This window comes from Salvelinus sp. IW2-2015, unplaced genomic scaffold (assembly GCF_002910315.2).
Source record: "Salvelinus sp. IW2-2015 unplaced genomic scaffold, ASM291031v2 Un_scaffold2265, whole genome shotgun sequence".
Lineage (NCBI taxonomy): Eukaryota > Metazoa > Chordata > Actinopteri > Salmoniformes > Salmonidae > Salvelinus > Salvelinus sp. IW2-2015.
In genome coordinates this window covers 57,889-66,996 of record NW_019943592.1, presented here as the reverse complement: position 1 = coordinate 66,996, position 9,108 = coordinate 57,889, and the positions used below count along the sequence as shown (strand labels likewise).

Here is a 9,108-nt window from a genome sequence, read left to right as displayed (position 1 = left end):
TACGAACAAAAATCACATTTAATTTTTTTTAAATGAATAGCGCTTTTATTGATAAATGTGATCTAGCAGAGGTAAATGGCAAATATTAACCAAATATTAACTAAGTATTAAGTATGACATATTTTTACGTAAATTGTTCTGGCTGTATTGTTTTWAAAAAAAGCCAATAATGTTGTGTGTCCATCAGACCCGCGAACATTGGGTAAATAACAAAAACATGAACACCACACAAGGCTTAAACCGTTTCATAAGTGGATTTCTGTTTTGGCGTTATTACACTACAATAAACATATGCAACCCCCCCCAGTCAGACGTGATCAGAACTCGAGTAGCCAGAAGTGCGAGTCCATTCCTACGAAAGATGCTCCGTTGCGGAGTTTCCATCAAACGAGACTCAGGACAGAACTTTGGAGAGTGGTCGCCAGACTTCAGATCACACTGCTAACTCTGCTCAACATCGCATTCAATTTAACAGGGGGACTCGCAGCATTCGAGTTGATTTAAAATACGGGGATCAAACCTACTGATATAAAGGGTGTAAGTCTTATTTTTTCTCTCTCTGAAATAATTTATTACAGTTGAATAACGTTGTTATATTACAGTACACATTCCAACCTGGAACCTATACATTCTTATGCCGTATTAGTTCATCATAGTGTTTTTCTTTTTAAATACGTGTGGAATCAAAACGTTCTGTCGGATCTTCATTGATTGAGTTGACGTGTAAAATGATTCATACCAGACTATGTCTATGTACAATTTTCAGTCTGAATCTACACTTCAAAGGGGATTGATTGACGGATGACCATAAAGCCATGCACGTGACACTGGTACTTTTCATCTGTGGTAAGTAGCCTTTGCGCTGAGCGCTTTGAAGGCAATTAACATTTTCCTATGCCAACCAACGGCCTAATGATTGCAATGAAAACGGTATGAGTTGTAAACTGCTCTATGGTTGTGTCATTTATACTGTTGAATATATGTGTTGTGAACTTGCGATGCAGAATTTAAAGGTTAAAATGACAGCAACATGTGGTTACCTCAAGTATCCAGAATTAAAACAAATGGACAGAAACCTATACAGATCTACTGTAGCCTACATGGCTGAAGGACGGGACAGAGGGAGGCAGAGGGTTGTGTTTACTGTCTCCAGCTCTGAGACAAGATGCCGTGTTTTTTGGGGGGGATACCCATTCCCCTCMTTAGGGGTCAAAATCAAATCCAATTTTATTTGTCACATACACATGGTTAGCAGATGTTAATGCGAGTGTAACGAAATGCTTGTGCTTCTAGTTCCGACAATGCAGTAATAACCAACGAGTAATCTAACCTAACAATTTCACAACAGCTACCTTATACACACAAGTGTAAAGGGATGAAGAATATGTACATAAAGATATTTGAATGAGTGATGGTACAGAACGGCATAGGCAAGATGCAGTAGATGGTATAGAGTACAGTATATACATATGAGATGAAGTAATGTTAGGGATGTAAACATATATTAAGTGCATTGTGTTAAAGTGGCAAGTAATACATGTATTACTAAAGATGGCAAGATGCAAGTAGGTGTATAGAGTACAGTATATACATATGAGATGTGTAATGTAGGGTATGTAAACATTATATTAAGGTGGCATTGTTTAAAGTGGCAAGTGATACATGTATTACATAAAGATGGCAAGATGCAGTAGGTGTATAGAGTACAGTATATACATATGAGATGTGTAATGTAGGTATGTAAACATTATATTAAGTGGCATTGTTTAAAGTGGCTAGTGATACACTTCTCAGTTCACAGTTGGGCCACTGTCCTTGGTGCTAAATTCCCCTGTGTTCCTGGGTGGTGTTGGAGAGGTGTCGGAGTGGGGCTTTGGGGAGGCTAACCATCAACTCTGTTTTGTTGTTTATGGTTCTCCTTAAAATAGCCCAGCTGAATCCGCAATGGAGCCAGTCCACCCCACCAACGATGTTGTGTTACAGCATCACAGGGTGTGTGGGTTGGGGAGGGGGGAGGGGGGGGGGTATTTAATCCGAGGCTGAGGACTGGTCTTTGTAGAGGGTTTCTACTTGTGAGTTGAGTCTACCCAGCAGTCTGTCATTATAGAGATACAGAGTGATCTCTTCAGAACCCTGACGCCTCTGTGTGTGACCTCTGGAGGTCAGGGGCATTTCATCTCCTCACATATTGGGCCAGACTAGGTTAATTACTTTTCGTGTGTGGTGAAAGGGACTGGCTGATCAGATGGACAAAGCTCAGCTCTTCTCTCTCTCCTCTCCCTTTCACTTTTCTCCTCCTCCTCCTCCTCCTCCTCCTCCTCCTCAGAAGATGCTAGAGATGAGAGGGCTGGGGATTTTAAAGAGCAGTGGGGGTGGGGGGTATCTATTTTCTATAGATCGTTGACAGCTGAGGCTCCTGTCTCACACTCCAAATGTAACTGGTCTTCATTTGGTCATTTGTGTCACAGTGGTCTCCACCCATTCATTCTCAATAGCCTTGCAGGTGATTCTGCACGTGAGCCCCACTGTAGTGATTAGTAGACGGGGAACACAGCGTGTTAAGAAGACCGTGAACAGGGACTTTTCTTTACTGTGGAGTGAAAGGAGAGAAGAAAAAAGGCTGAACAAACTGTTCTTTTGTGAATAAATCCCCTCTGAAAGAATGTACGTTGGTGACGAGTGTTCAGGCTTACATGAAAGAGGACAGAAGCATTCCTTATAGAACTAAAGCCTCTGTTACATAGCTTTCTTCTAGTCTCCTGGAGCACCGGTGTGTTTTTTGTGTGCAGGTGAAGGACAGGTACAGGCTGGTGCCCAGTGTTGGGAGCCCCTCTGTGAGCAGAGACTCCGGAACTCGTGATTCAAGAACAATGGGCCAGTTAAAGCCAACCGCAGAAACCAGAAGGAGAGGGGAGAAGAAGAGGGGGGGGGGGGTTATGAGAGAGAAGAAGTGGGTGGGCAGGGACTTTTCTCTGCGAAAAAAGGAGGATAAGGAGGGAGGAAGATGAGGAGGATGATGAGGGGGAGGACCATGAGGAGGAGGGCAATGAGGTGAGTGCGGTGATGAGGAGGAGGATGAGGAGATATTCTCTCTAAGAACAAGAGGGTGATTGGCACTGTTGGTATCATGTTTGACCTGACCCCAGTGTACTTGATAGGGTCATATATCTTAGGATAACACAGTACCTATTGTGAACTGTGTTTGGAGGCTTGTATTTCATCGATAGTGAATGGTTGTCAGGGTCAAGTTGAGGTTGTGTTTAACAAAGTAAGTGCACTTGAAGTTWAGAGTGAAAACACAATGCGTCAGGTAAAAGTTGGGATTGTTTCCTACCAGTTGTCACTTGAAACAGTGGGTGTATGAATGAAGGTTACAATATATCGTTTTTTCTATCTCAGCCTTTTTGTCTCCGCTGATTGATGGCCATAGCCCTGTCTTGCTGTGGTCTTACATGTTAAAACCATATGAGATCATACATGCTCCTCAAGCTTTAACCACAGTTTAACCCCCTCACACAGTTGAACCCCCTCCCACAGTTGAACCCCCTCCCACAGGTGAACCCCCTCCCACAGTGTTCTAATTAGCTGTTCCGCTACTGTCTACCTGTCTTCTTGGAAAGAGGGGCTGCTTTCTGGTCTACTCCCACTCTAAGAAATATAACAGACAAGACCCAGGGAGGAGAAAGCCTGGACTGTGTGGCCCCTCCAGGCCTGCCCAGCCTCTGCCTCTTCATCTCACTGCTGTATGCATCTACAACCAAGCTCTATTGTATAATGATAGGCTCTGTCATACGTCTTAAATACACCTGTATTTAAGAGTGGACATGACGTTCATTATGGAGCCTGAGGGGGGATGTCCACTATAGTTTCACTGACCCCCTCCCTCGCCCTCCCTCTCMCTGCACAGTCTCCACACTCCACTGCCTCAGTTATAATATCAAGGGACAGATGGTTGCCTAGTAAAAAAACACTCACCTTTAAACACTATCTAGCTGTTTGATGTGGTTATAAAGACAGGACAGTGCTCACCTGTAATTGACTGGTATATAGATACCTCCATAGGGAGAGCTAAGCTAGCTGATTTAGTTTGGTGTTACAGGTGAAGAGTTTAATTCCAAAACGCTATATATCCATTTTCAGAAATGTTGGTAAATTAGCTTTTTTTGTTGAAAGAGCTTATGAAAGAGATTGGTGTTTTTTCACTATTTAATCATTGATGGGGTTGTTCAATGATAGACATGTACARTATTTGTTCAAAATCCATCACTTGATGGTTTCATTTCAGAGAAACAAATAATCATGTATAGCATTTTGCAAAAYAAAATCTGCCTCACTCTTAGAGAAAGCAGTACTGCTTGATTTTACACATTTAAAATGTAAATGTAATTAAAAAAAAATAATTTTTTTTTTTACAAATGATACATTTCTCACATGATACATTTCTCACATGTGCTATTTCATAGTTTTGATGTCTTCACTGTTATTCTACAATGTAGATAATAGTACAAATAAAGAAAAACCCTTGAATGAGTAGGTGTGTCTAAACTTTTGACGGGTACTGTGTATATATTTTTTAAATAATTCAATACAGTAATATGAGATCTGTATGTAAAACATTTACATTTAAACATTTTTGTCATTKAGCAGATGTTCTCATCAAGAGTTACTTACAGTAAGTGTATTCATCTTAAAGGAGAAGATCATCCAAAATCCAGAAACTCCAAAGTGATTCCATACGTTGAAACTATTTTCAGTGGAGTTTACTCTCTGCCCATCTCTCTCCCTGTAGTGCCCTACTGAAAGAGCTGCAAAAAACGGATCATGTAACTCGTAACATTGTTGGATGCAGGCGTCACTCTGCTCCCGTTGCCAGTGAATTCATGATTCAGAAATCTGCGAATTGGRGACAAATTCMTTGTTTTATTGAAAGCATACGGGCCGAATTAGCTATTTTTGTCAAAGTACTATTGGTTATGAGTCAGGAAATGTGTACTTTTCCACCTTAAACAGTTGCGGTTTACTTTATGTCATTATTTCATGTAGCCGACTGCCACAGCAGTGGAGATGGGTAACAACTGTTCATGTTTGCCCTCGTGGGGAAAAACCGTGCTACATAGAAACACGATATGCCCTTATATGGAACTTGATGTCAAGATGTAAATTCTCCTGTAGTCAACCTTATTTCACTGTGTGTGTGTAGCAAGCACTTCAGCAACGATGCATATGACCAAGATATGCAATCTGAAATTACAAGATATGCAATCTGAAATTACAAGATATGCAATCTGAAATTACAAGATATGCAATCTGAAATTACAAGATATGCAATCTGAAATTACAAGATATGCAATCTGAAATTACAAGATATGCAATCTGAAATTACAAACAGTTCTTGTGCTGACTTTGCCCCCAGAGTCAGTTTGGCACCCGGGACGTGAGTGTTGCAACCGAGGACAGACGTTTTTTATACGCTTCAGCACCCGGCGGGCCCGTTCTGTGAGCTTGTGTGGCCTACCACTTCGCAGCTGAGCCGTTGTTGCTCCTAGAYGTTTCCACTTCACAAATAACAGCACTTACAGTTGACCGGGGGCAGCTTTAGCTGGGCAGAAATTTGACAAACTGACTTGTTAGAAAGGTGGCATCCTATGACGGTGTCACGTTGAACGTCACTGAGCTCTTCAGTAAGGCCATTCTAGTGCCAATGTTTGTCTATGGAGATTGCATGGCTGTGTGCTCTGTTTTATACACCTGTCAGCAACGGGTGTGGCTGAAATAACTGAATCCACTCATTTGAAGGCGAGTCCACATACTTTTGTATAGTATATACAGTATATAGTGTATGTAGCCTAGCCTGATTCTCCGAAGTTGGAGGTGCTCTTAATATGTTATTACCATTGCACCTTGACATGTAGACATAGAGGCTGAGATACTCTACAGGTTAACACATGGACCCTATGTATTTATGATGGGGGGGGGGTTAAATAAAAGGTTAGATCACTCGTTAGATAACTGTCCGTTAGGCCCAGCTGGAACAGGGGTGTGTCTCCAATTCATTTTTGGAATACCGATTTTTTTTTCTTCTCAGGAAACCATAGTTTATGTGATTCCTGTAATATTTATGAAGGACATTGTAAACAAGGATGGTMAAATTGTGTCACACAAGCATGTAACAGTGTATGGAGGTGTATRATCAATACAAAATTATGAAAAAACTTATCTCGGCTCTGCCATAAAATTGGAAGAAAAATTGAATTAGTCTGTCTGCCATTGAAAATCATTATGGCTTAAAATGATTAGTATAAATCTGAAAATGTATTAGTTTTACTTAAAGTAAAATGGTTTGACAGCAATGGMGTATAAAATKAMAGTTAGTTGGGAACAGGTCTTTGATGTCCCACTACCTTGGCATTGGGTCTTTGAACYGAAATATAAAACAATTGACACATCAATCCGTTMATTTCAATTTAAGCTATTATATAAAATACTTGCTACAAAAATAATTCTCAATATATGGGGCATATAACAGTCAGCCCTGTGCAGACTGCCACGAGGAAACAGAATCTATAGAACATATTTTCTGGTACTGTCCATCGGTGGCTCGCTTTTGGAGTCCAGGAATGGTTGTTATGTTATAATATCCGGTTTCAGATTGACCTGCAAACTGTATTGTTAGGGGATCTGATAAACCACCATGGGATCAATTTTATTTAATTTTTWATTTTTATTTMACCTTTATTTAACCAGGTAGGCTAGTTGAGAACAAGTTCTCATTTATAACTGCGACCTGGCCAAGATAAAGCATAGCAGTGTGAACAGACAACAACACAGAGTTACACATGGAGTAAACAATAAACAAGTCAATAACACAGTAGGAAAAAAAACAAAATGAGTCTATATACATTGTGTGCAAAATGGGATATATCATTATACTCTGGGGTAAAGTATTTATTTTTAGGGCGATATCACTAGACATTTTACAAATAGGAAGGTTCAGGACCTTTGTAAGACATCACAGTAAAATGGAGTGATGTGTTGCAAAATAAAATAGTRAAATGGCATTATACTGGGAARGATGTGTTCATCTGTGAACATCGGAGGTAAGATCACAATGAATAGTGGATTGGCCGCTGTGGGTGAAAATACAGCACTTACAGAAAGAGTCAAATCCAGCTATTGTGAGAAGAGTAAAGTAGGAATATATGTATAATTATGTAACTAGATGTACTGTACATGTGAGCAAAAATATCTGTAACAAGCAGTAGAAGTAGAAGTGTTGTCTGTTAGTTTACTCCAATCAGGGTAGAGATGGTAGGGTTGGGGAAAGAAATATATATACATAAAAATGCAGACAATTAAATTGATAGAACCCTGTACTTGACCTGGAGGTTGGAGCTGTCTGGCTGGTGTTGGTGAGGCAGGACAGAAGACCCACTGCAGGTTTTTATTTTAGCTCTGGAGCAGGTGCAGGTATTTACAAATATACAAATCATCCAACAAGATGCTGGACAGGCTGGAAATAATTATAAACTTTTTTTTTTTTTTAAATAGTCAAATGACTATAAAGACTGAAGATCAGTCTGGCTAAGCTCCTTAGGGCTCAGAACAACCCTAACTAAACCACGCAGAAGCCAGGCGGCCATCTTCCACTCCCAAAAGCTCTACACCTGATATACAGTATATACCCTGGCAGAGACCAGGTGACAGGAAAACACTTGTATTAATAGAAAAACACTTTGTCAAACTAAGCCAATAAACACTTAGCAAAGTAAACAACAATACAATAAACAGTTTAGTACTATGACCTGACGATACATATATAGAATACTTTTAAAACAGCTGGACTAGAGCAGAAACTCTTTCCCCCCAATAGTACCCCAACTAGTAACGGAATGTCCCTTAATGAGCAGACCATGGTCAACCTGTGCGCTTGTGGCCACGCCCCTCCACATGCTACAAAGACAGATCTCACACAAAACATTTGTAAGTGCTCGCTTCAGACTGCAAACAGTACTGCTTTACACTGGCAAAAGTACTCTTTTAGACTGGCAAATAGTAAGATTAGACTGGCAAATAGTCCTGCTTTAAACTGACCAAATAGTACAGATTTAGACTGGCAAATAGTCCTGCTTTAAAACTGAAAACTAGTACTGCTTTAGACTGTCAAATAGTACTCTTTAAAACTGGACAAATAGTTACTGCTTTAAACTGAACAAAATAGTACTGCTTTAAACTGACAAATAGTTACTGCTTTAAACTGACAAATAGTACTGCTTTAAACTGACAAATAGTACTTTAGACAAGCAACATAACCAACACACTTTCTGATTAGAATAGATCAAGTGCAGGTAACAAGGTGAGGTTGACCAAGCAATTATATTCTCCAGGTATACTTGTGAAAATGGGACTAGTGCGTGCAGCTTGAAGGATGTTGCTAACTAACGCCAGCGCAATTGCTAAGTTCCAGTCATCGCCCTAATGCTCGTTAGCATCGTCTTGCGAAACTACCTCTTTAACTTCCTTCATACTAGACAACAGAGACATACAAAATGGTATCCACAAGTTCTTCTGACTCAGGGGAAGTAGATAAAGGATCTTATTGCCAAAATCCCAAACTATCCCTTTAAGTGTTGGAACTAATGTCTCCATTATCAATGTGTTGTCACTTACTCTGCTGAGCAGCTTTCAAAGTATCCCTTTAAAACAGCTAGGTGAGACAACCACATATAACAGTCAAATATACAGAATGCGAACATTCCATTCCAGCTGAACAATAGATATAGCGTTTAGCAAAAAAACACATTTTCATACACATCTAAAACATTTAAATAAAACACCTGGCAACGGTAATACTTTACAAACACACGAAGGTGCCCATAAGCAAATCGTTTCTGATGAAAACACCCAAACGTGAAAAATGTGTGGATGTATCGTTTTGTAGAGAAACTCTTTATGTGGATGTAGGTTGTGTGAAACCTACATTCTTACCTCTTGATGAGACCTGGAGAGAAATGACAGGAAGTGTCTGGCTTATCCAGGTCATCTCTCTGTGTCCCAAGGGACAGGAAGGGTCAGCTGCTGGTCTTGGTTCAACTGAAATGGAAAGAAAAA

The 9,108-nt window shown here is 40.1% G+C and overlaps 1 protein-coding gene across 1 annotated transcript in view; it reads left to right on the top strand.

Annotated features, from left to right (window-relative positions):
* Positions 1 to 405: 405 nt before the first annotated feature.
* Positions 406 to 9,108, top strand: part of LOC112073450 (laminin subunit beta-1-like) — a 39,587-nt gene continuing 30,884 nt past the window's right edge. Inside the window, exons 1-2 of the mRNA XM_024140740.2 lie at positions 406 to 537; positions 767 to 846. The gene's annotated coding sequence lies outside the window, so the exon portion shown is untranslated. The remainder of the gene's footprint in view (positions 538 to 766; positions 847 to 9,108) is intronic.